This window comes from Theropithecus gelada, chromosome 7b, assembly GCF_003255815.1.
Source record: "Theropithecus gelada isolate Dixy chromosome 7b, Tgel_1.0, whole genome shotgun sequence".
Classification (NCBI taxonomy): domain Eukaryota; kingdom Metazoa; phylum Chordata; class Mammalia; order Primates; family Cercopithecidae; genus Theropithecus; species Theropithecus gelada.
In genome coordinates this window covers 83,736,815-83,763,000 of record NC_037675.1, presented here as the reverse complement: position 1 = coordinate 83,763,000, position 26,186 = coordinate 83,736,815, and positions in this window count along the sequence as shown.

Genomic DNA, 26,186 nt, shown 5'->3' with positions numbered 1-26,186 from the left:
GCTTGGTGGGTAATTCCCCTCTGGCTAAGGCAAGTCCAAATGCTCCCTTCATGGGGACACCAACTGAACCCAACATAGCTTTGCTCTCTGCTGTGACAGGGCTGCAATTGGAGTTTAATGCCAAGTCCCCTGTTGCTGTGCTGCCTCCCACAAGTACACAGATTCTCTCTCCATGTCATGTGGCCACTGCCAGTGGACGAAGGAGGGATGGCATCCTCAATTCAAGACTGTCTTTCCTAACTTCAGTGTGTCCTTCAGCGATGTGAAGTTAATACGAGGTACTGTGATTGGCCATCTGATTTTTGGTTCTTATGGTGGTGCTTTTTCGTGTGTAGTTAGTTGTTAAAATTTGGTGGTTTTGCAGTGGTGATGATCAGTGGAGGCTTCTATTTAGCTATCTTTCTCCATCTGTGTAAACATTCATACTTAATTTTATAATTACCTATATAATTATCTTAACCAGTTATTTTTTGTTTCCATGGGGATTTCAATTACTCTCACCTGGTGTCACCTGCTTTGGCCTGAAGACTTCCTTTAGTATTTCTTGTAGGGCAGGACTGCTAGCAAAAAAATTCAACTTGTGTTTATCCAGGGATGTCTTTTTTTTTAACTTTATTTCTGAAAGATAGTTCTTGCTTGGTTTAAGATTTTTGTTAACAGTATTTGTTTGTTTTTATCCATTCAGTACTTTAATTATTTGTTTTATATTATTCCCTTTCTTTCTAGAATTTTCTGATAAAAAAATAGTTACTAATCTTGCTGAGTAATCTTATGTATCATGATAAGATTTATTTTTCCTTTGCTCTTTTTAGGAGTTTTTTCTTCATCTTCTTTCACAAAGACATTTACTATGTTGTCTGTATTTGAATCTCTTTGAGTTTAACCTTCTTGGAATTTCTTGAGGTTCTTGTAGGTATACAGGGATGTTTCCAATAAATTTAAAAACATTATCCAATGTTTTCTTTTACTATTTTAACTTCACTTTTCTTTCTCTCTCATCACTGTCTGGCATTTTCATTATGCATATGTTGGTTCACTTAATGATAATCTGTATTTCTTTGAGGCCCTGTTTATTTGCCTTTGTTTTTCTTTTCTCTCTGTGTTCTGATTGAATAACCTTTATTGATCTATTTTTCAAGTTCTCTATTTCTTTCTTAAGCCACCAAAAACCTATTGTTGAGCTAGCTTCTCGAGTGCATTTTTAATTTCATTTATTGTGCATGTTAAAATAATGTTTATTCCTTTTTAATACATCTTTTAATTGATATTTTCTATTTGATGACACATTATCTTAGTTTCAAATAATTATTTATATATGGTCTCCTGTACTAGGAACATGTTTCTACTGGTTGCTTTAAAGATTTTCTCCAAATCCAATGCCTAGGCCCTTCAAAAAATACTTTTTATTGCCTGCCTTCTCCCATGCCCCTAGTGTAGGGGGTGGATTTTCTTGCTTCTTGGCATGTTCCATAATTTTTTAAACTGTATATTTTTGGATAATATATTTTAGCAACTCTGGATACCAATTTTCTTTATCCCTGGGAGATGTGATGTTGTTTGCTCGATGGTTTATTTGGCTGGTGACTTGGCTGAACTGACTCTGAAGTCTATTACTCTTGCAATGTGCAGCCTTTAATGTCTCTAAAAAGATTTTTTAATTTTTTTTTTTAATCTAGGATAAATATGGTTTATCACTGTGTTGAAATACACCTCTTATTGTTTAAAGATTGTGTTTAAGCCCTCTTACCACTGAATGGGTGTGTGGCTTGGAGACTGCTATCACCCTTCAAGAAGCTTACATTTTTTCACTCAGATTCAGAGCTTGAACCTGCTCTCTTTATTCACTCCTGAAAGGCCCAACTACTGGGCATGCACAGGGTCTTCCACATTCTTGGAATATGTAATTTTATTTTTAAGGCTGTATTAAATAGAAATTGCCTCTGAGTCAGAATAAGTTATTATTCAGCTACTGAGTTGGACAGAGATTATGTTTAAGTCCTCATGCCAGTAAGACTTACTCTTGATGGCTCTGTATGTGACTTTGGAAATGTTTTCAGGTCTTTTCCATGTTCTACTCTGATAACTCCTGAATGATTGCCTCCTAGCACATATGCACAGTCTTCCCAACTGCCAGAGTTGACTGTGATCCCATAAAGACTCTTCTTGGCTATCTCTTTCCCTGGTTCTCTTTGTTAAACTTCTTATTGCTCTGCAATTTTACTTTCTGCTATTTATATCATGGAGTTATAGGTATACTCTCTTAGTTGCTTTCCACGAAGATCTCCATTGTCTTTTCACTTTATCCTTTGCCATGGAAGTTTATACCCTCTCAGCTAAATGAAGTCAGTTTCTTCAGGTAGAGATAAGGAGCTCTTTTTAAGGCTTGCTTCTCTCTGCTGTCTTTCCTCACGGGTAGGATCTCTGCACCACTGCATAGGAAATGGAGGGACTTCTCCCAGAGTGACACTTCTGCTTTAAAAGACGGTGCTAGGTGACCCCTTAATCTTTTTGACTTGCCTCTCCTATTGTGAAACTCTGCTCACAGAGCCAGCTTTGGTGGGTAATCAGGTCCTAGTATTCTCAGCCTGCCAGCCTAGAATAGGGATTTTGCCCTAGAAGTTGGTTTTGGTAAAGGAAGGTAACCACAGACATCTCCACTGTGCCTGCCTGGCATAGTATATCTGCATCTTGGGGCTGGTGGCAATGAGAAATACTTGCGGCCTGCCCCTTCTGAGGTTAAGTAGTTCTAAACTGGAAGGTAGAGGGAGAGAGAATCCTTTTCTTATGACAACAGTCACCAAGGTTACAACTCCCAGAGCAGTTTCACTGAGACAGAGCTGAGGGTAGGAGAGCAATGACAATTAGGCTACATTAGCGTTCACTGTCCTCAATGAAGTTTAGTAGGTTTTCTGAACGAATGTTCCTCCATTATCGTAACCCCTAAGGATAATTTACAGAGACTTTTTTAAAATATAATTTTCTTCATTTACATGTTTGTTTGCTGGGGAAAGGGTCTGTTGCACTCTTCACATCTCTATTCCAAGATTCAGTCTTCTACAACCTGTTTTTAATACAGTGTCTTCTCTCAGGTCCTAGTTATAAAGTTTATATGCTGATATTTCAAATAGATAACTTTTTGTATTTCCGTGGCAACATGTTAAATAGTGATCCCACATAATGTTTAGAATATAATATACTATAAAGTTATTTTTAATATCACTCTGTGAAGTGTGTGTGTGTGTGTGTGTGTGTGTGTATATATATATATATATATATATATTTTTTTTTTTTTTTCTTTTGAGACGGAGTCTCGCTCTGCCACCCAGGCTGGAGTGCAGTGGCCCGATCTCGGCTCACTGCAAGCTCTGCCTCCTGGGTTCACGCCATTCTCCTGCCTCAGCCTCCCAAGTAGCTGGGACTGCAGGCACCCACCACCACGCCCGGCTAATTTTTTGTATTTTCAGTAGAGACAGGGTTTCACCGTGCTGGCCAGGATGGTCTCCATCTCCTGACCTTGTGATCCGCTCGTCTGGGCCTCCCAAAGTGCTGGGATTACAAGCGTGAGCCACCACGCCCGGCTTGAAGTATAGTTTTAACATCACTCTGTAAAGTAAAAATTCATGCTTTGGGATTTGATGAACTCTAAGAAAGCATTTTCTGCATCCTGCTGGTTGTGGAAGCATTTTCCCTGCAAAAAGTTGTTGAGATACTTGGTGGTAGTTAGTTGGTGAGAGGTCAAGCAAATATGGTAGATGAGGCAAAACTTCATAGCCCAATTCATTCAACTTGTAAATGTTGGTTGTGCAACATGTGGTGGGATGTTGTCATGCAGAAGAATTGGACCCTTTCTTTAACCAGTGGTGGTGGCAGGCAATGCAGTTTTCGGTGCATCTCCTGGATTTGCTGAACGTACTTCTCAGATATAATGGTTTCACCAGGATTTAGAAAGTCACAGTGGATCAGACCAGCAGCAGACCACCAAACACTGACCACTACCTTTTTTGGGTGCAAGTTTGGCTTTGAGAAGAGCTTAGGAGCTTCTTCTCTGTCCAACCACTGAGATGGTCATCACCAGTTGCTGTATAAAATCCACTTTCATTGCACATCACGATCCAATCAAGAAATGGTTCATTGTCGTTGCGTAGAGTAAGAGAAGTCAACACTTCAAAATGGCGATTTTTAAAAATTTTCTGTCAGTTCATGAGGCACGCATTTTTTGAGCTTTTTCACCCCTCCAATTTGCTTCAAATGCCAAACAACAATAGAATGGTTGACGCTGACTTCTTTGGCAACTTCTCATGTCGTTGTAAGAGGATCAGCTATGATGATTGCTGTCAATCGGTCGTTGTCAACTTCTGATGGCCAGTCACTACGCTCATCTTCAAGGCTCTTGTCTCCTTTGCAAAACGTCCTGAAACACCACTGCACTGTACATTTGTTAGCAATTCCTCAGCCAAATGCGCTGTTGATGTTGTGAGTTGTCTCCACTGCTTTATGACCCATTTTGAACTCGAATAAGAAAATTCCTTAAATTTGCTTTGTGCCTAATATAATTTCCATAGTCTAAAATAAAAATAAAATAAGTAGCAAGTAATAAGTCCTTAGCAAAAAAACAAAAACAAAAAACAAAACAAAAAAAACACACAAAAAAACACATAAAGCCGGAAATGTGCATTAAAATGATGTATAACATAACCACATTTATTTAGGAATATATTCCAATATCAAATGGCAAATTTCAGCAATACAAAAACTGCAATTACTTTTGCACCAGCCTAATATATGATTACGTGTATAACTTAGAGCTAAAAATAAGCAAGTCTATTTAATACTAAGTATAGTTAACGCCTACTATATGCCTGTAACTATTAAGTGCTAATTGTTGCTAAGATGACTGTAATATAGATCTTGACTTCAAGGGGACCAACAACGCATGATAATTTAAAACAAAGACATCAACAAACTCATATATAACCTAATTAACTTTTCAATTTCTTATTGCTAATTTACCTGAACTGTTTATTCAATACTCATTTATTGTGTGTATTGGAATTTAATCACACTCTTTCTCTTTCTTTTCAAGTTTTGAATCAACTGAGAGCAAAACATAAAGTCAGACAGATGGAGAGAAAATGGCAGTTTTACTAATGATAAAGCTGGGCTAGCTAGTAGAAATTAATATGTGGTCACAAGCAGACTTTCTGATGCTTTCACTGATTTAAACTTGGCTGTTTAGAATTATTGGCCACCCCACACCCACTTTTCACCAGAGCGAAGGCTGACCTACAAGCTTACTACACAAAGGAACAGAAAGGACAGAAATGCTTTTGGGCTTACCAGGCATGTTGCCCCAAAAGAGGAAGCGTAGAAGGAAATAAGATATACAGTTATTTTTTTTCTCCAAATCTTAACAAAAAAGAAAAAAAAAAGCGGGCAGGCAGGGCTTTTTTATGTTTAAATCTGCATATGTACACCTGCATGTGTGCCAGGGGTACTGGCAGTTGGTAATGAACAATGCGAACACAAAGTCTGTGGCCTCAAGGAGCACCCAGTCTCGTGATCCTTCATTCCACAGCTCCATCTTCTCTATCTACTGTACGGACACTGAAATTTTGTGACTGATGCCCATATTCTTCTACTTTATTTGACTTTTTAAAATAATTGTACCATTAGCATACAGCTGTTCCTCAATATTCATGGGCTCCACTTATGGGCATTCAACATATGGATCAAACATATTTTTAAAAATTTATTAATTTTTACAATAATAAAACATTTTATTAATAAATTTATTAATTTTATTAATAAAATTAATAAACAATAATTTATTAATTTTACAATAATAAAACACAAGACAAATAAAACCAAAACAGTATAACAACATTTTACCTAATATTTCCATTGTTTTAGGTATTATAAGTAATCTAGAGATGATTTAAAGTAAACTGGACATGTGCATAGGTTCTAATCAGATATTACATCATTTTATATAAAAGGGCCTTGAGCATCTGTTGATTTTGGTATTCATGGGGTTAGGGTGTGGTGAATATCAAGGGATAGCTATGTAAGTAAAAGATAAGTTAACTGATAAAAATTCAGATAAATTCTGATTTTAAAAATCTGCATTACAATTTCTTTTCTACTCCCTTCCGGAGTAGAAAAATAAGGTTGCCCCACTGAATAACAATGAAAAAGTCTCCTTCGAATATGACTTTGTATAATTGTCCTTTTCAGAATGTTGTATTGTGTGGCATGCCATGTAGACAGTTATATATTACATTTTTCCCTGAATTTTTGGCCACTTCCCATGTTATTTCAAAATAAAGCCACCCGCAGCTGTCATAGTAGCCAGACGTGGTCTTGCTGATCTACCCAGCAGCTCATTAGATGTTTAGAGTGTAACCATCTGATTTATGGTACCATGACTGAGGTTATAAGTCAATCAACCAACTCTCTATTAATATTTTATAGGTATCCAGTATTCCGTCTACATCTAAATTGAATCACCAACTCTTCAGGGCAAGCACCTTGTCTTTGCTGCTTTATGCTTTGCTAAGCTCCATATACACTTACCATACTCTATAAATATTCTCACAATATATTTATGACAAGTCTAACATGGCAAGCAATTTCACCAGGGTCACTGTACCCTCGTGGATTTAAAGCTACATAAATTACAGTTGCTCCCTACTTTGTAATATTTTATCTAGAAAAATCTATGTTCCAAAGCAACTTTTGGATTCCACTCAATTTTTCTAGTTTTCTTAAAAAAAAAAAAAAAAATCTCATCAATGGCTTAATGACATTTACAAGTCTCTGGATGTTAAAGAGCACCATCCTAAATTAACAGCAAAATTACTGTGAATGAGAATCCAGACTGAAGACATATATCTGAGTTCAAATTTCAGCTTTACCACTTTCTATTTAGACTTCTCTAAACCTTAGTTTCCTTATTTGTAAAATGATACTATAATAATTATACCTACCCCCTAGTTGTGTTGTGAAGATTAAATGAGAGCTGACATTGTTTATGCTTCTTAGCTGGTAGAAATTGTGGTAGTAAGAATCACAATAGGAGTGGTGGTACCATTAGCAGCAGTAGAAGTAAAATTCACACAGATGGATATGGTTAAACCATAGAAGCCATTGTAAACAATAGTGGGGGAGAAGTAAAGAAGGTTTGGGAATGCCAAAGCCCACCTGGTCTCATAAAAATATAGACTCAGGAACCTAGATGGGAATATGATTGCAATTACACCAAAATGTAAACGTCTTATATTCTCAGGTTAAAGAAAGATTGTTAACAAAATGCATGTAGTTTCTACAAAGTCTAGACAAATGAAAATCTACACACGATAAGTTATTGATGTGCCTTTTACATGGATTAGAAGAGGATATCTGACCGTTGGCAGCAATATTTATATTAACTTGGCATGTATACTTTTACCCAGGAGAAGGATACATCAGGTTGTCAAACTGAGCAGCTTCTCATGTAATGCAGCTGTCTCCTCTTGCTGCAATGCCATGCTCCTCAAGTACATGTCTGATGAAATTTTGGCAGCCAATGACCCTTTCCTTGTAGAGAGAGAATATTTGGCGCCCTTTCACAGTTTTAGTTCTAACTAACAAGTTGGCAATTTGTACATCAGACTTTTGTGAATTGAGTTATCAGTTCCAGAGCTATTAATAAACTTGAAGTGCTCTGATACAGCAGGGCTCCAGAAACTGAGAAGCTTACAACCAGACCTTGGACTATCATAATGATACGAGATATACACAAATCTATGAATCTCTGTCTGGTCAATAGATAGTACTTCTCTTAATTCTCACTATAACACAATGTAACAATATAGAGACAGAAAATCCAATTCAAACCTAGCCTCCTCTAAGAGAAAAATGTAGATTGTAGAACATGATTTTGGACTCTAGTTAAAAAAAATGCATAATTACAATCTGTTTCTTATTCTTATAGCAAAAATATATCTCACCTGTACACTACATTCTTTAGATGTGGAAACCAAAAGGGAAAAATAAAGTAAAAGAAAAGAGAAAAATCAAAATAAGAAAATTAAATACATGAGCAGAAAATGGAAATACTTAAGATTAAAATAGACTGGATGCTTTATTTTTCTTCTTATTCCAGATATTAATGTAAAAAAGAAATAAAAAGAGATAACTCTGGGGTTAAAATTAACAGGCTAAATAAAGACTTAGGTATAGTTTGTCATTTTAGCTTTTTCTGTGAAATGATCTGTTCTACTTTATAATTGCATTCAGCTTTCTCTTTGCCAAGTACTTGAAAGAGTGTTTCTAACATGTTCAAAGGATTTGGTACTTTCTGTCCAACAAGAGAATCCTCATTATGGGTAAACACTGTGTTGTCCTGCACACCATTCTAGGGAGTTAACACTGGGACATCCATTGATTTACACAGTGGTGGGTTCCTTTAGGATCATGATTTTATTTACAAGCTACATGAACAATCTGAATTTCCTATTTAGAAAAACACTTTGTGTAGATTATCTGAAAACTCAATTTCCTATAATATACAAGCTTTATAACTTGTGATCATGACACACTACAGAACTAAAGGTGGCATTTCTGGGATATTAAATCAAAATATTTTAACAGTTTAACATTTCAGGAAATGTATTCTTTTGTGTTCAGTTAACACTGAACAAAGACTCTTAATTTAATGTTAAAAAAGTTGAATAGGGCTGGGCGCGGTGGCTCACGCCTGTAATCCCAGCACTTTGAGAGGCCCAGACGAGCGGATCACAAGGTCAGGAGATGCAGACCATCCTGGCCAGCACGGTGAAACCCTGTCTCTACTGAAAATACAAAAAATTAGCCGGGCGTGGCGGTGGACTTCTGTAGTCCCAGCTACTTGGGAGGCTGAGGCAGGAGAATGGCGCGATCCCGGAAGATGGAGCTTGCAGTGAGCTGAAATTGAGCCACTGCACTCCAGCCTGGGGGAAAGAGTGAGACTCCGTTTCAAAAAAAAAAAAAAAAAGTTTGCATAGATTTAAAAGTGGATATTCACCAACATTTCTTTTTTCTTTTCCTACTTTTTCTGAGAAGGGTAGTGGCAAGCACAGAATTTTCAAAGAGCATATAGTCACAACAGAGTTGTTGTCTCTCTTGAGTTCTCATAAGACACTACTGAGGTCAATAGGTCTTGTTTTGCTTGTGAAGAAGACGGAATCAAAACAATTTTAGGTGGAATAGCGTGAAGTACAGGGGTTAAGGGGGCTTATAGTTTCATACTTCTTTTGGTCACAGGATACTTCGATACCTTGGAATCAGAAACCAAGCTTACAATCTTCTTAGTGGATTTCTGCGCAGACTTATTGCCAGTTCTTGAGTATCCCTAAGTGTGTGACTGTGTTTGTTTGTGTGCATTTGTGCTTATATCCCATATAGTAAAGCGAATGTTTTTGAAACTGATAGTAATTATGGTTATTGGGGAAGTAACAAAAGAAAAATAAACTATATAATAATTTGGTTTGGTTGTATAAATGCAATATTATGTTCTTGTGTGTACTACTTTTATTTATGAATAATTTCAATGCAGTAAAATGATTAGACATACAGTTATATATGTGCCGTTTCAGTTAATATGTTTCCTTTGATTATATAATTAAAACCGTGTTCATATGGTCATGTATACACCATTTTTTATAGGTTATTGCTGTTGTAGCAAGGCCATCTGCTCTCAAATATTAAAAGTTAGTATCAAAAATAACAGGAAAACTATTCTATAAAGAAAGAGAAATGCAGAAATAGTAAAATTATTAGAACACAAGTGAAAAGTCTCAGTAATTTCATGTTACAAAGTATATTCTGATTAAGAAAAATTTTTTCAATTCTTATTTTTAACAAGCATGATTCCATCTTATCTGTGAGAAATTCTACAGTGACTACAAATATAAATACATATTTTAGTGGCTGTAAAAATAATTAAGCTTGATGCTTCCACTTTTCTCAAGATAGTTGATATTTTTGGTGGGAAAACTATATTGAACACATAAATAATAGCTACATTTATTTTAATTAATCCTAATTCTAGGATCTATCCACAGCAATAAGTGCACTCTACTAACAATAAAATTCTATGATACCAGGAAGAATGTGTTCATTCATTTTACTTATTCAACTTGGTTTTTTTTCTTTTTGTCTAATTAGTACTGTTCTGGATTCTGGGGATATAATGAAGAATCACACATTAATATTCCTTTTTGCCAGGGATTTTCTATTCTAGTGGAAGGACTACAGAATTTATAAATGTCCTATGGAAGATGCAAAGAAGAAAGTGCTTTAGGAATTTGGAAAAGGGTGGGATTATACATGCTTGCTATATGAATGAACAAGAGAGCTTCACATTCGCAGGAATGTCATAATACCCATTTCACGCACTACACTCTGATACTTTTTAAAATCCAATCTTGCTGTATCTTTTCCTTTCCTCTTTTATTTGTTAAAGACTGATTTAACATACTAAATTAATTGGCTAAGCCTCTGATTGTCAGCCACATTTGAAAAATATGATATGTACTGGCCCTCAAGGAACTAAGAAACCAGGATATGGAAGGATCGCCTAAGTGGATTTTAAACCCAACGAGAATGCTGACAGAATTTGCTAGGGACAGAGTGCTGAGATATTCCCCGAATTGTGTTTTTTATGTCAACACTTGTTTTTCATCTATATCTTTGACTATTCTTTTCAGGCTACATTCATGGGTTTACTTCTTCAGTTCCCACACTAAATTTGGTAGCACTTAGGGCTTTCTTTTAAGAGATCTTCTCACTGCATATTCTGATTCTGAGCAGTCTTAATCACCTCCATGATTCCAGCTACCATATGGATGACGATGTGAGGTTTTTTTTTAAGACCTACAACTCTTATTTTTGTACTCTTCTGAGCTGCAGTCTCATACATTTAATCCTCCTCTCTCGTTTTCTATTTCTACATACCAATCTTGAATAAATCCAATAAAACTGACTCTTCTTTCTGTAACACTCACTCTGAATAGTACCTAAAAAAGAAAACTCCCATTTCCTTATACATCTCTGTTAATAATTCAGAAAATCTTCCTGGGTTTGCCTTATGAATATCATCTAAGTCTGCCCTCCTTTCCCTCTCAGATGCTACAGTCTCATAATTTTATCATCACACCTGGTTTATCAGTAGTAGCTGCCTCTGGTATCTCCTCCCTCTTCCACTCTTTCATAAATCATTCACAGTGGTGACAGACTAATCTTGTCCAGGTATAAATCTGATTGTGTTTTCTTCATGCATAAACCCTCTCAATAGGCCTTCACTACTTAAATAATGAATTCACAGATATTTAGCATAATGTATAAAATTCATTACAAACTGGATGTTACATACCTGTCCAGTCTCACCTCCCATCATTCCCTCTGCCCACTCCCCACATTCATGTGTGCTGTATATTCAACCAACTATTCAAGTTATTCATTGTTTTGCAAAAACATATTATTTCATGCCTCAAAATCCTCCGTCAGATACAGTGGCTTCTGTTTGAAATGCCTTGCCCGTTCTATTCCAGCTTCTACTATTTTCTCTGTGAAGGTTTTTCTATACTCCACATATAATTGTTCATTCCTTCCTTTGTGCTTCATCAGTTCCTGAAATTATTGAGCTTATCACATGACATTTTCTTTGCAAGTATGTGTAATTCCCTATCTGGACTCTGACTTACTTAGGGGCAGGCACAACACTTTTGTTTTCATCTTTGTATTTCTAGTACCTAATACATGTGATAACTCAGTACATGCTTGTCAAGGATTAAAGCTAATGCAAAGTATAGCATTCATAGGGTTATAGAAACAAGAACGAATCTAAAACCAGTGATATTTAATTGTTTCTGTACATAGTCATGAAGACTTCTTTCTGGAAGGAGAGCACATTTAAACTCCACCTTCAGTGATAGGTGAGATTTCAAAAGATGAGGACTGATTGTAAGGTCATTCTAAATATAGGCAATGATGTGATAAAAATTAGGATGCAAGAGAGAAAATAAAAAGACAGAGACGTATATAGAATATTGAGATCACAAGCCTCCCACTGATTGCATAAGAATCTTGAAATTTACCATCTTCAAAAGATGAAGTTTTAAAATTAACTGATAGTGTGTGCAAGCATATATGTAAACTACAAAGATAGTACCTTTGTGCACACAGTGTAATCTCTGCTATGCTATTCATTTATGGGGGAATACTTCATTCCACATATGAATTGTTCATTGAATACATTGAAAACGTTTTGTGAGTAAAAACTGTATCTTATTGGGATCTATGACTTTTACTTTTTCCTCATCCCTCAGGATTCCAAGAAGATTGCTAAATCTCTTAATTATCTCAAAAAATTTACTTGATAAACATAAACACCTGGGTATTACAAAGAAATTCTCTTATCTTTATAAAGTCAATCTACCTTCATCTACACTAGGCATAATTTCTAAAGAGAGAAGCTTTAGAAGCATCCCATTCAAGGTGATTTAAAAAAAAAAAAAAGGGCTACTTTCTGTTCTTGTTATTGCTCACCATAGTGTTTAAACTTATACCCAAGTGACATAAGGAGAGGAAACAAAAAGAGGCGTAAATATTTGTCCTTTCAAATACAAGAATATCAAGAGACAATACACTGAACCTAATAAAAGAATTTAGCATGACTACAGGATAATATATCAATAAACAAACTTAATAAGCTTCTTACACCTCAGTAATTGCCAATTTAAATGCAACACAATAAAGTAAATATTATTTACAATATCTCAATTTATTGTCTCTATCTCTACCTTCCTGTGTATCTAGAGATTTTAGTAGTTAATCACATAAAGATTGTTTGAGACCTGTGTAGAGAAAAATGTCAGATTAATAGAGCATAAAAGATCTCAATAAATGGACATAGTGGGATTGTAAACATATCAATTCTCTTCAAATTACTGAATAAAATAAAATTAAATTCCAATTAAAATTATATTTATGAGCTGGGGGAAAAAAAAGATGATCCTAAGCTTTCTATGGAAGAACAAAGTTTAATACAGTGGAAATATAATTTTTCAAAGAGCAAAATAGGAACAACTTTTGCATCACGTTCAGTCATGTTACAAATCTATGGAATTGAAACAACACAGTTCTGAAACAATAATAGATAAATAGAACCAATAAATATAATAGAGTGTATAGAAACCAAAGCACTTATATGCCAATTTAGTATATATCAATTTCAAGAGGATGAATTGCAAATAGTTTTCAACTTTCAATGGTCTAAGTTCACTGTTTTTCAGTTTTTCAATGGTGCAAAAGTGGTATGCATTCAATAAAAATTGTACTTCAAATACTCATATAACCATTCTATTTTTCACTTTCAGTACAATAAATTACATAAGCTATTCACCACTCTATTATAATATAGGCTTAGTGTCAAATGACTTTGCTCAACTGTAAGGTAATGTACTTGTTCTGAGCACATTTAAGGTGATCTAGGCTAAACTATGATATCTCATAGGTTAGATGCACTAAATGAAATTTTGACATCGTATTTTCAAGTTACATTGAGTTTATCAGAGTATAACCCCCTCACAAGTCAAGTAGCAACTGTATTTAGTAATGCATTCAGTAAAAATTGTACCTCGAATACCCATACAACCATTCTATTTTTCACTTTCAGTACAATAAATTACATAAGCTATTTGCCACTTTATTATAACACAGGCTTTGTGTCAAATGACTTTGCTCAACATAATGTACTTGTTCTGAGCACATTTAAGGTGATCTAGGCTAAGTTATGATATATCATAGGTTAGGTAAACTAATTGAATTTTTCACATCATATTTTCAACTTACATTGAGTTTATCAGGGTGTAACCCTTTCACAGGTCAAGGAGCAACTGTATTTAGTAAATAGTATTGAGAAAATTAGCTCAATATATAGAAGAATAAGAAATCAGATTTCTACCACGTATCATACTTAAAAATTAGGACTAAACAGGCCAGAAATGTAAAAATGAAAAAGAAATTTAAATCTACTAGAAGAAAATATAGGAGACTATATATGTGTCTTTAGGACTAAAAGGATTTCTTAAACAGAGGCATAAATCAAATGACATTAAAGAAACGATTTGTAGATTAAACTTCATGAAAATGTAAGATATCAGTCCAATTTAAAAAGAAAATATGAAGTTATAAAACAGATATCAGGTTGGAGAAGATATTTGCAGCATTCAAAAGCAACTAAGCTTCAATGTCTGGAATTTATGGAAAATAAGAAAAAGCAAATGGATTAGTGGGAATATGATATGAACCACAATTCATAGAAACCCTAGCAATCTATAAATATGCACAGAGGTAGGTAACTTCACCAGCACTTAGCAATATGCAAATTTAAAAAATATCAAACTGAGGTTTCCTTCTGAATCTACCTGTTGGAGAAATTACAAAGTCAGATAATATCAAGCATTGGGTAGAATGAGAGGAAATGAGAATCTTCTTGTAATTGAAAATGTAATTTTGTTCAGCCATTTTTGAGAGCAATCTGGATTTATTTAGGATGAACTGAATACAAGCACAATATTCATTGGAATAATGTTAGATACTGATGCAAAAAAAAATACGTGTCAAAATTTCAGTTATTTAAATAGAATAAAACTCTAACATAGCAGTTCACTGCCAGCCTTCCTGTCAGTTGGTTTTTCTGTGACCTGTGTTTCAGGGACCCAGGTTCCTTCCAGTATGTTACTCTTTCCTCTTCATTACGTGGTTCTTAAGGGATTCCCTGAGCTCATAACCATTTCAGCCAGGAAAGATTAGGAAGAAAGGCACATAGAAGGGCTTTATAGACCAGGCCTGGAAGTGGCTAATGTTACTCTCATCCATCTCTCATTGGCTTGTACAAGTCACATGACCATTTCCAACTGCAAAGGGAGTTGGGAAGTACAGTCAAGTTGTGAGCCTAGGAAGAAGAGACAGTTTGGGGGAACATTAACATAAATAAAAGTATATCTATGACTCACCAATTCCATTCTGACTTACACACCCTAGAAAAAGCACTGCATGATGTGGAAGGATACATATATACAAATGTCTAGTGGTGTGTCATGTTTGATAAAAAAAATTTAGAGGTAAACTTAGGTGTTCATCAGTGGAGGATAGATAAATAAAATGGGCCACATAGACATTGTAAAATACTGTGCAGTATGATCGGAAAGGTGACTTAGTTTTACACATAGCTAGCTAAAGTTTATTTATTTTACTATTTTTTAACTTTTTGAGACAGAGTTTCACTCCGTCACCCAAGCTGGAGCGCAGTGGCATGATCTCAGCTCACTGCAACCTCTTTCTCCTGGGTTCAAGTGATTCTCTGGCTTCAGCTCCAAAGTAGCTGAGATTACAGGTGCCCACCATCACGCTGGGCTAATTTTTGTATTTTAGTAGAGACAGGGTTTCACCATGTTGACCAGGCAGGTCTCAAACTCCAGATCTCAAGTAATCCACCCACCTTGACTTCCCAAAGTGCTAGGATGACAGGCAAGAGTCACTGTACCCAGCCACACACAGCTAAATGTATGGGTGTGAAAGAATAATGAATGATTAAACAGACATTGTATAAGATTTCCAGCTAAATTTCATTTGTGTCAATCTTTCAAACCATATAAAATGGTACAATATATTTATCAGAAATACATGAGTATGTAAATAAACTATGAATTGTGGAAAGAAAAAACATACATCAAAACATAGGTGTGGATAACTATTGGAGGATGAGCTTGAGGATGATAAATAAAAGTACAATATAGTAAAATTTAAAAGAGGGGATGTTTATAGACTGCTGATGACTGTGTGCCATGAAGTTTGGAATGTCATCACTTCAGTTCTGTTTATACAAGCTCTTTCTCAAAACAAAATAGCCCAAAGCCAAGCAATCTGACCCACAAACAACTATACACAGGAAGCATAATAAAAAAACTAATTGCCTGTTTGGGGATTGAGTGCTAAAGGACTTCTGGGTCATTGCAAGTTCAGCAGCTAACATTCAAGAAAATATTCATTGAGTTACTACCCTGCGTATGACATTTCATGACCCTCATGGAATTTTATATATTAAGGGGTAAAGTGGAGGGGAAGACATTAAACAAAGATGCACATTTTGGTAAGAACTTTAAGGAAGGGAAATATTATAAAAGACAAAGTCATTATAACAAATTTCCCCCTGATTAATTGGGGGACATAAAGTCATTGGAATACATCTCACGTTTCCAAGGATTGAGCATGTAAATGAAACTTGATGGTAAAATCAGAGTTACCAGAAAAAAGTTGGAAAAGAGCATTCCAGGGGATGAGCATGACATAGAAAAAACAATGTGGAATATTGGAAGAATTAAATGTGGATGAAGCAGAATGAGGCAGAGGAAGGTTGTCTCATGATCAGAAGTGAGGCAGGCACTAGAAGGTTGGACTTTGTTATACCTGTGAAGTACCTTGGATTTTATTCTCAAATGCAATAGCCTTTTTGTGTGATGATACAATTTTTTATGTTTATTCTAAATTTAAAATAATAAATAATGCTTACCCTTATTCCCAGAGATCTATGTAAAAATATGACCATGGCAGTGCTTGTGAAAGAGTGAAAAATAGAAAATAAAATCTAAACATATATCAGTAGAGTCAAATAAAGAAGGGTACATCTGTATTATAGAACACTATGTTAAATTTTAAAAAGACTAAGTAGATAAAACCAGATTAAAACAATGGATTTATTAGCATACAAGTGTTAAAGAAGATGTAAGCCCCCATATGTGTGTGTATACACATGTGTATACACATATACACGCATATATACACACATACACACATACATATAAACATATATTTTCATATGAAAATGAATGCAAAAGAAATATACTATATTTTTATCAGAAGTATCCTTCAGGCCAGGCATGGTGGCTTACATCTGTAATCCCAACACTTTAGAAGGCCAAGGTTGGTGGACTGCTTTCAGCTCAGGAGTTCAAGACTAGCCTGGGCAACATGGCGAGACTCCGTCTCTACAGAAAAATTAGCCAGGTATTGGTGACTTGTCCCTGTAGTCCCAGCTACAGTGAGTCTCCAGCTTCTTTGAGCCTGGAGAATCACTTGAGCTCGGGAATTGGAGGCTGCAGTGAGCCAAGATCTTGCCACTGCACTCCAGCCTGGTGACAAAGTGAGACCCTCTCTCAAAAAAAAAAAAAAAAAAAAAAAAAGTCTCCCTGGGGGGAAAGGGACAGTAAGTAGTGGGGAGTGGGGAGTAAGGTAAGAACTTCCATTTTTCGTAACATATACTTGCTTAAAACGTTTACGATAAAAAGTATACTCTACGTTATCAGGTTAATAACAAAAAGCAGAACAGAAAAATTTTAAAAGAAATGGTTTATGTAGTAATCATGGAGAAAGATGTTTGTTGTTCAGCATAGATGCTGGAGGAGACAAAGAGAAATGAATGAATTTTTAAATATACTTTATACATAAAATCAACCGGTAGAACTTGGTAATGGATTAGTTGCACCAGACAGAAGAATGACATCTATTATCCAGAAATGAAAACAAGGAGGTTAGAGATACCATGAAATAAGATGATGGGGACATAAGCAGGACAAATTTGGAATGAAAAGATCAAGTATTCTCTCGTGTATCAGTTAAGTTCCAGATGTCTGCTTACCCCAGTGGAGACGTCAAGTAGGCAGCCACAATGGTCAGCAGGGAGGTCTGTTCAGGTATTAAGAATAGAAGAAAGAATAAATTTTGAAAGCCACTGACAGTATACCAAGCATGGCATTTTGCTATAGTTGTTCCTATGTGATCTAGGAATTTTATCAATACCATTATTTCATCATTTATATCACTAGTACCAATGCAAATAGCATTTCCTCTCCCATACTGATATGTATGTGTTTGTGCTTGTGTGTGTGGATGTGTTTGTTTAATCATCTAGAAATTCTCTTAGCTTAATATTAGAAAACATGGCGATCAAGAAATGTAGTAACGTTTATACAAAGAATGTTAACAAGAACAGCCAAACACTTTAGGAAGAAAAATTAATATAAAAGTAAAAGCTCACAATTGTCTACATGCCTATTATTTACATATGGAAAGCACAGCCCCAAGACATTTGTTTTTTTCTTTGTGTGTGACTATCTGGAGTAGTGGTTCCCAAAGTATGGTCCCCAGACCAGTGTCATTAGCACCACATGGGAATTTATTTGAAATTCAAATTCTTGAGCCTTATCCCAGACCCACTGAATCATAAATCTAGGGTGGAGTCTAGTAATCTGTGTTCAATGAGCCCTCCACCCCAATCTGATGTACCTTCAAGTTTGAGAATCACCGATTTAGAAAAACTGTCACTATTTCTACAACCTTGTTTGCATAGAGCACCCAAGACTAATTAGGAGGAGTTTGATGATAAAGTTACAGAGGACTCGGTTATTCAGTGAGGAAATAAAAAGAAGCTATTTCATTTAAGTTTAGGCAGAAGTTAACTTCCATTCTGTACATGAATTTTGACTGGCACTGATGCTGACCTTTTGGAAGTCTGAGGCTCCTGGCACAAATGCTTTTAATCTAGTACAGATTTTTGACCTCATCATTGACAGAAAGTTGGCATTTCTGATACACAAAGACAAGACTATCTGACCTTTTTGCATTGCAACGATTGCCATGATTGGCAGGCCTTGGCCTCTCTTTTGAAGGGATGTGGCACTTGGCACTCTCAAATCATATAAAGAAACTTCATCCTGTCCTCTACAGCTTGAGCATGACAGATTGCCCCATCTGGTGATATTCTGAGATCCTGTTGTTTCAATGAGTCTGTGGATGACTATCAGCTTCCTGATGACAGACAGTGTGTAGGCTGGCAGCTGCCATTCTGATGTCTTTAGCTAGCAGTGATACTGTTTGACAGCCAAGACCTTTACTTGAGCATAGTGAGAGTTGATATCAACTCAGCAAGGAGGTAACACTGAAATCTAGCCCACAGATCACATTACCTATGGCATTCTGCTAAGCAAATAAGAATAAGAAATGTAGGAGGCAAAGCAGGATTACTTACTACTTTTATCACTTGTGAAATCAATATAGACTGAAATATATGCTTTTGTTTAACTCGTGCCTCCTTGCTATATCTAAAAAAAATCATCATTCTCATCATCATCATCATCATCATCATCCTTAGCCAAGAAAGATGCAAGAGGAAATAAAACAAGTAAGCTTTTCCCTTAGGGTGCTTATGGTCAATTTGGCAAAAAGATGGACATGTGTTCACACCTAAAGAGGCAGCTATTCAGCTCTGGCTTATTGGAATCTTATGGGCATGAACATACTCTTCCATTTTACAAAAATTTGGAGATGAATATTTCATGTAAAGCAGCATTCCACTCCAACTTGTAATGTTTTAACTAATTCAAATCTAAAACAATGTGCAGACCTATGTTATGTGGGGAAAACAGAACATGTTTGTGTGTTGGAGGCAGCCCTTTGGTTCCGTTTTTGACCTCTGAAATGGGTTTTGGTCTTCATGTTTCACCATCTCATGGTGTCCTCTTATAAAACTCCTCCTCCTACAACCAAAATAATCCTAACATTTTTTTTTTATATAAAGTAGACAATTATCAAGAAAGAGAGAAAAATAAGATTCAATTTTAACTCCAATTACAGAAGTATTTGTGTTTCAGAATCTCTTCTAATAAAGTCCTGGGTCCCTAAAGCCCACTAAACCACCACCAGTTGAAAACATCTCAGATGGGTCTATATATCCATACAGTTATCATATAGTTTAACTTAAGTGCATTATCTCCCAAATTCAGGTTGCATACATCCTTATTAAGGGAAACTCCACAACTGCATAAACCTTTCACAACAAATAAGGGAAAAATGAAAGATCATTAATCTTGGCATTTAACTCTCCTGATTGCTCAGAGGAAATTTGAAGAATAGGAGAAAGGGGGGGATTCAGGATGCCACCCCATTTGACACCCCACAGAAACACAAATATAGAATGTTAGGGAGTTGTATACATGTGATAGGGGAGAGCAAATAAAGAAGAATGCAAAGAAAGTTACTTCATTATTGATGGTTCTTAAATTTGCTACATGTGAGAATCACCTGGGAAGCTTTTAAAGCTCTGCTGCCCAGGCCATACCCACATCTATAAAATCATTGTCTCTAGTGTCAGAACACAGGCATCCATGACTCCATATATGGCCAACTTTAAGAATACTACACATCATTAAGTGTGCTGAAATGCAGGATACAGTTGAGCTATAAACCCATTATTTAAAGCAGAAAAGTGAGAGGAGAGGGAAGGAAGGGAGATGTAATTTTCTAATGACTACAAATCTCACTTCTTACGTGGGCTGACCCCTCCGCCCATTTTATTCAGACATTCTCCTTTTTAAATTTTCAGCAAAATTGTGATTCCCATTTCAACCATAAACTCAAAACATTTTACTACTTGACCATTAAAGGTTTTCATCAACTAACCTCTCTGTCCGCCATTTTTCTTTTCATGAATCCTTTCTATATAGATGTTGCTGCCAAGTTAATCTTGCCATGACCCCATTATAATCTTTCATCACTGCTCAAAATTTTAAATGACTTGTTTATCTCCTGGGCTACCTGAGTTCTCCACAATTACCTTATTCTTTTTAATAAATGTAAATATAATACTATGTGGTAGGTATTATTATTAGAACTTTATAACATTAATTTATTGAATCATGCTGGCATCTCTATGAGGGAGGTATTTTTATTATCTTTATTTTTAAAATGAGTATACAGAAGCAGAGTGAGCTCAAGTACTTTGCCCAGAGTAACAAATATGGTCAGTGGTAGTAACTGACATTCAGCAAATGAAGTTTGGCTCCAAAGACTACATTCCCATTCTCTTAGCCTTCCCTCCTTACCTTTTCTGTTGCAGCGAAATTCTTCAATCACATTCACCTCAATCTATAATCACAGTATAAGTCCTGATTTGGGCACTGTAACTTGTTCTCCCTTCTCTGTTTCCCCTCTTTTCTTTTTTTCATATTCTCTTCCATGGCTATGTCTGAACACTTACATCTTGTGTCAAACACTAGAAAGAGTTTCTGCCACTAAGGGGACATGGACAATAAAGAACTGTCATGCAACAATTTATTTTCCAAGGACCAACTGAAATCCCACTCTCTGAAATAACTTGCTTGGTAACTCAGGTCTAAAGAGATGGCTTGGTTCCCTCAAATTTATACCTCACATAGTTGATATGATTTATTTTTTGGCAACTAATCATCCTACAACTTATGTTTTTAGGTAATAATCCATCTCTCCAATAGATAAACTACTTTGGGACACGATCACTCTTTTTATTGTTTTAATATTTTAGCAAATATTAAAATAATAATTAACAATATAAAATAAAACATTAAATTTAAAAAGAGATGAAAATAATAAAATAAAATAAAAATAAAAAATAAAAAGTATTTTAAATATTTTAGTAAATATTTTTGAGTCACGTCTCTGTATCAGGCCCTTTTGTATTTGCCGAAAAAACAATGTTGAATAAAACAAAATACCTGTTCTCATCCACATGGAGCCTACATGACCAGCAGCTTGTCTCTCTCTAGTAGCTTATCTTTCTCCTTACAGATTCGAAAATAATAACAGTGAAGCTGAGGAAAGATTAAGCAAAATAGTGAGAGGGATAAAAACAGAGGAGACCAGTAACACTGTCATCTACATTAATATTGAGGGATGATTACTTGTGCCAGAAGAAAGCATTTATCGGAAATAATATTTTTTAATTGTCTACCATCTTTTGTAACCAGAGGCATTAGGCCATTCTTACATTGTTATGAAGAAATACGTGAGCCTGGGTAATTTATGAAGAAGAGAAGTTTAATTGGCTCACAGTCCTGCAGACTATACGGGAAGCATGATGCCGGCATCTGCTAGTTTCTGCGGAGGTCTCAGGAATCTTCTGCTCATAGTGGAAGGTGAAGCTGGAGCAAGCACATCACATGGGGAAAGCAGGAGCAAGAGAAGGGAGGGAGGTACAACACAATTTTAAACTACCAAACCTCATAAGAACTTACCCGCTGTCACAAAGACAGCACTAAGCCAGTCATGTGGGATCCACACCCATGGCCCAATAACCTCCTACCAGGCCCCACTTCCCACATGGGGATTACAATTTAACAGCAGATTTGGGCAGAGACATATATTCAAATTGTGTCACCAGACCATCAGGATCAGATAAATTGCATATAAAAAATGTGAATAATATTCACTATTTGGAGGCTTTTAGAAAATAAATAATTATGTTCTATATCTAGGGATGCAGTCCCCAATTATATCACAATTTAGAAAAAAATTAATATTTTAAAATTCTGAATGTTTTGTTCAAGATGGAACCTGCTTAATTACAAGGTAAAAAGAATGTGTGACTTTTGCTTGGAATTAAGCTCCTGATCTAAACACTGGAGCACTTTTTGATTATAAAAGTAAGTTATAGTCATTTCTAATCCTAAATAATTTGGGCCAAATAGATTTTGCATGTGATATTTATGACTCATATACTGTGTTCTGTAAAACTTCCCCCAAAGACTCATTAAATCTGTTTTATGAGTATTTTTCCCAGCCTTGAACTTTCATTAACTGGAAGGAAGAGAATAAAGCCCATTTACAATGCCACCAGATCCATGCCAAGGCCCTTGCTTGACGGATGTCTTCCTAATGAATTATATGTATTGTAAACAGTAGTACGTGCCAGCCCAAAGTTTTCATTAATTTTTCATTAATGAAATGCACCACTTAGCTTGCTTGACATTTAACCAAGCTACATAAATTTAAGCTAGATAGAGGTCACCATAGAAAAGCATTTGCAAGTGTCACTGAAGAAACAAGCAAGCAGCTGCTCCACCTCTTAACACAAATCCTGCCCCAAACCATGTTCCAGTTTACCACCAACAGATTAATAAAACATGGAACAAATCAATGATACTGTAATTAGCTGCTAGTGGCTGATTTTAAATTTAGTTCTCTATGCTACTATTTAAGAACATTGTATATTTTTAATAGTTTCTCTTTCATTTTTGGTTCCCAAATGGACAGGGTAGCCATCAGTTACCTGGGGGCATTTTGGTTCTAAATGCTGCAAGTGCTGTGTATTTCAGACCCTCCCTGCTTTCTAATGTATAGTTTCCACCATGTGTTTCAGGTTTCAAAAACACAACCCATGTGAATAAGGTAATACAGGAGAAAAATACTCCTAAACTGTGGTTAAATATGCTGCGACAACAGGAAATCCACACACCTATATAATCTGAAAACCCCAAAGCTTTCATGCCAAAGAATTCCCAGAAAAGTGAAAAATAACTAGTCTTTAAAATGTAAGGTTTTGGAAAAGAATTTCCTTTCCCTTCATTCTTGATACTCATAGGAGTTCAGCTGACTTAAAGCATAACAATTCTAGAGCAACTCAGGTAACTCTAAGTTCTTCTAATTGATACAGGTGTAATTGCTAATATCTACCTGATAGAGATGGGCTTAGGATCCAGGTAGAGCTGAGCTTACAGGGGACATTATCTCTTGAGTTCTTTCAACCTGAAGAAAGCAAAAGCCAATGGAAAATGATATTTTTGTTCGCCACAGAATATATACAGTCCATGTTCAATAGAAGCAAAAGCATAGTTTTTTGCTTCTATTGAACATGGACTGTATATAACCTGTGGCGAACAAAAATATCAAAAGCATCACAATGATATCACAATATCATCACAAATGATATGGTTGTGCTCCCTCTCTATGTTGGTCAGGAGGGCAGGTACATTTTCAATTTCACAAAGGTTTATTATGCGCAGATTCTGTGCATAATACTATGCTAGGCAGAGAGAATTCAAAGAAGCATTCTCTTTGTTCCTTCCCTCAAAGAGCTTATTTCAGTAGTGGAAACAGACATAATCAGACCATATTAGTATCATCAGGTAGTGCGGTAATTATCCTTAGCAAAATAATAAAGGAACAGAAAGCCAAATACCACATATTCTTTCTTATAAGTGTGAGCTAAATGATGAGAACACATGGAAACATAGAGGAGAACAACACAAAATGGGGCCTATTGGAGGGCGGAGTGGTAGGAGGAGGGAGAGGATCAGGAAAATTACCTAATGGGTACCAGGCTTAATAGGTTGTGATGAAATAATCTGTATAACAAACCCTCACGACACAAGTGTACCTATGTAGCAAATGTGCACAGGTACATCTGACTTAAAATAAAAGCTAAAAAAATAAGAATATAACATTCTTACACCGTTTTCTCAAACCATAAGATTCAACTAAATCCATCCCTGTTACAAAGTTGATTCTACTTCTTTGAGAGATTCTCAGCTTCATTTCATTTTATCAAACACAAAACATTCCAAAAGTTCCTTCCAGATATACTAGCATATTTCTGCATAAAAATATTTTATATAATAAATGAATAAAGGAAATAAGAATATATAATATTTCCCTAATAACAGCAATGCCTTTCTTGAAATTCTGTTGCTGAGAACCACAGTTGAACCATAGAGTTTTTCTTTTAGTTATACTTTGGCCATCAATCTTACATCCCCAAGCATGTTTCTTCTGGAGAGTCTCCCGGGATTCATTTCATTTCTTTCCTTCTTTCTATCTATCATCATTCACTTTTTTACCTAGAGTTTATGACCCCACTTTCGCCCACTCCCCAGCAATACTGCTTCAGAGAGATCAGCATTTCCCCAGCCTCATTTTCTTGCTATTCCTCAAAAGAACACAAAAGATTTCTGTTTTTAGAGTACCTCTGCCAAGCGTTTAGTAAGGCAGCCTCAATTTCATTAACAATAAACTTCCCTTAGAGCAATGTCAAGGAGAGAAGAAAACCGTACAAACTAAATCTGTACTGGTGATTCTTATGAAAAAAGGGAATGGAGAGCAGGGGTGATTTAAATACAGAGTTAAGAGCAACACTTACCAAACCCTTCACATATTCCTGAAACATCTTTGCATCACCCACTGTTTTTCTCACTGCATGCAGTTATTCGTGTGCCTCTCAAGTGAGAGGAAAGAACAACTCAAGTACTAGGCTATCAGGTTTTTCTTTCGAATCACCTCACCACCTAAGTAATTTATTTACAGCTATATATTATCTTTAATGAAGTCATATCCTTTGATCTTGCTCAAGTCTTTATTATAGGTCTATTTTAATATTATTCAAGTACCAAAGATGTATCCTGCTTTCTCTTCCTTCTTCCTGTCATAAAGGTACCTTTCTCTTAGAAAGCCCATCCTAGCCCACCTTAAAAAAGACATGTAAGCCAAGAGGGCATGGGAAAGAAGTAGAAAGTAGAAGTAATTTAAATCTATTCTATTCCTTTATTATCATATCTATCTGGAGAACTACAGGACAAATGCCATTCATCTCTATTTCTTCATGACTCTTGTGGCTCTCTGATTATAGAACTATTCATATAATTATTAAATAATAAGTATAACAAAACTGCTATTTTATGTATTTAAATTACCAGCTTTTGTTAACAGAAGCCTGAGAATTTTTTTTTTGCAATCCAATTAAATTTAGAAATCAGATTTTTCAAAACACACACACACACACACACACACACACACTTAGAAAAAGTAACCTTCTGTTTTTCTCTCTTCTCCCATATATCCATCTGGTTCCTCATCTTGGATGGCTCACTGAGACTTGTGTCCTCATTCCCAGTGAAAGATGACATCTCTATCTAGTTCCTCATCAAACAAAATGGGGAGTGGTGATTTTTCTATTTCCCCCCCTTCCTATTACTCTAATAATAAAAACATTTTAATTACTTCCTAAAGATATATTGAATCCATTCTCCCTATCCTTGCCATTATTGTCTTCCTTTAGGGCCTCAATATCTTTTCACTGCTTTGTCTAATTGCCTTCTCAAAATTTTGGTTCTCAAAATACTCATGGTAATCCTCCTGGCTACCAGTATAGGATTCTCTGTTTTTTGTTTTTTGTTTTGAGACAGAGTCTCGCTCTGTCATTCAGGCTGGAGGGTAATGGCACGATCTCGGATCACTGCAAGCTCTCGGGTTCACGCCATTCTCCTGCCTCAGCCTCCCGAGTAGCTGGGACTACAGACACC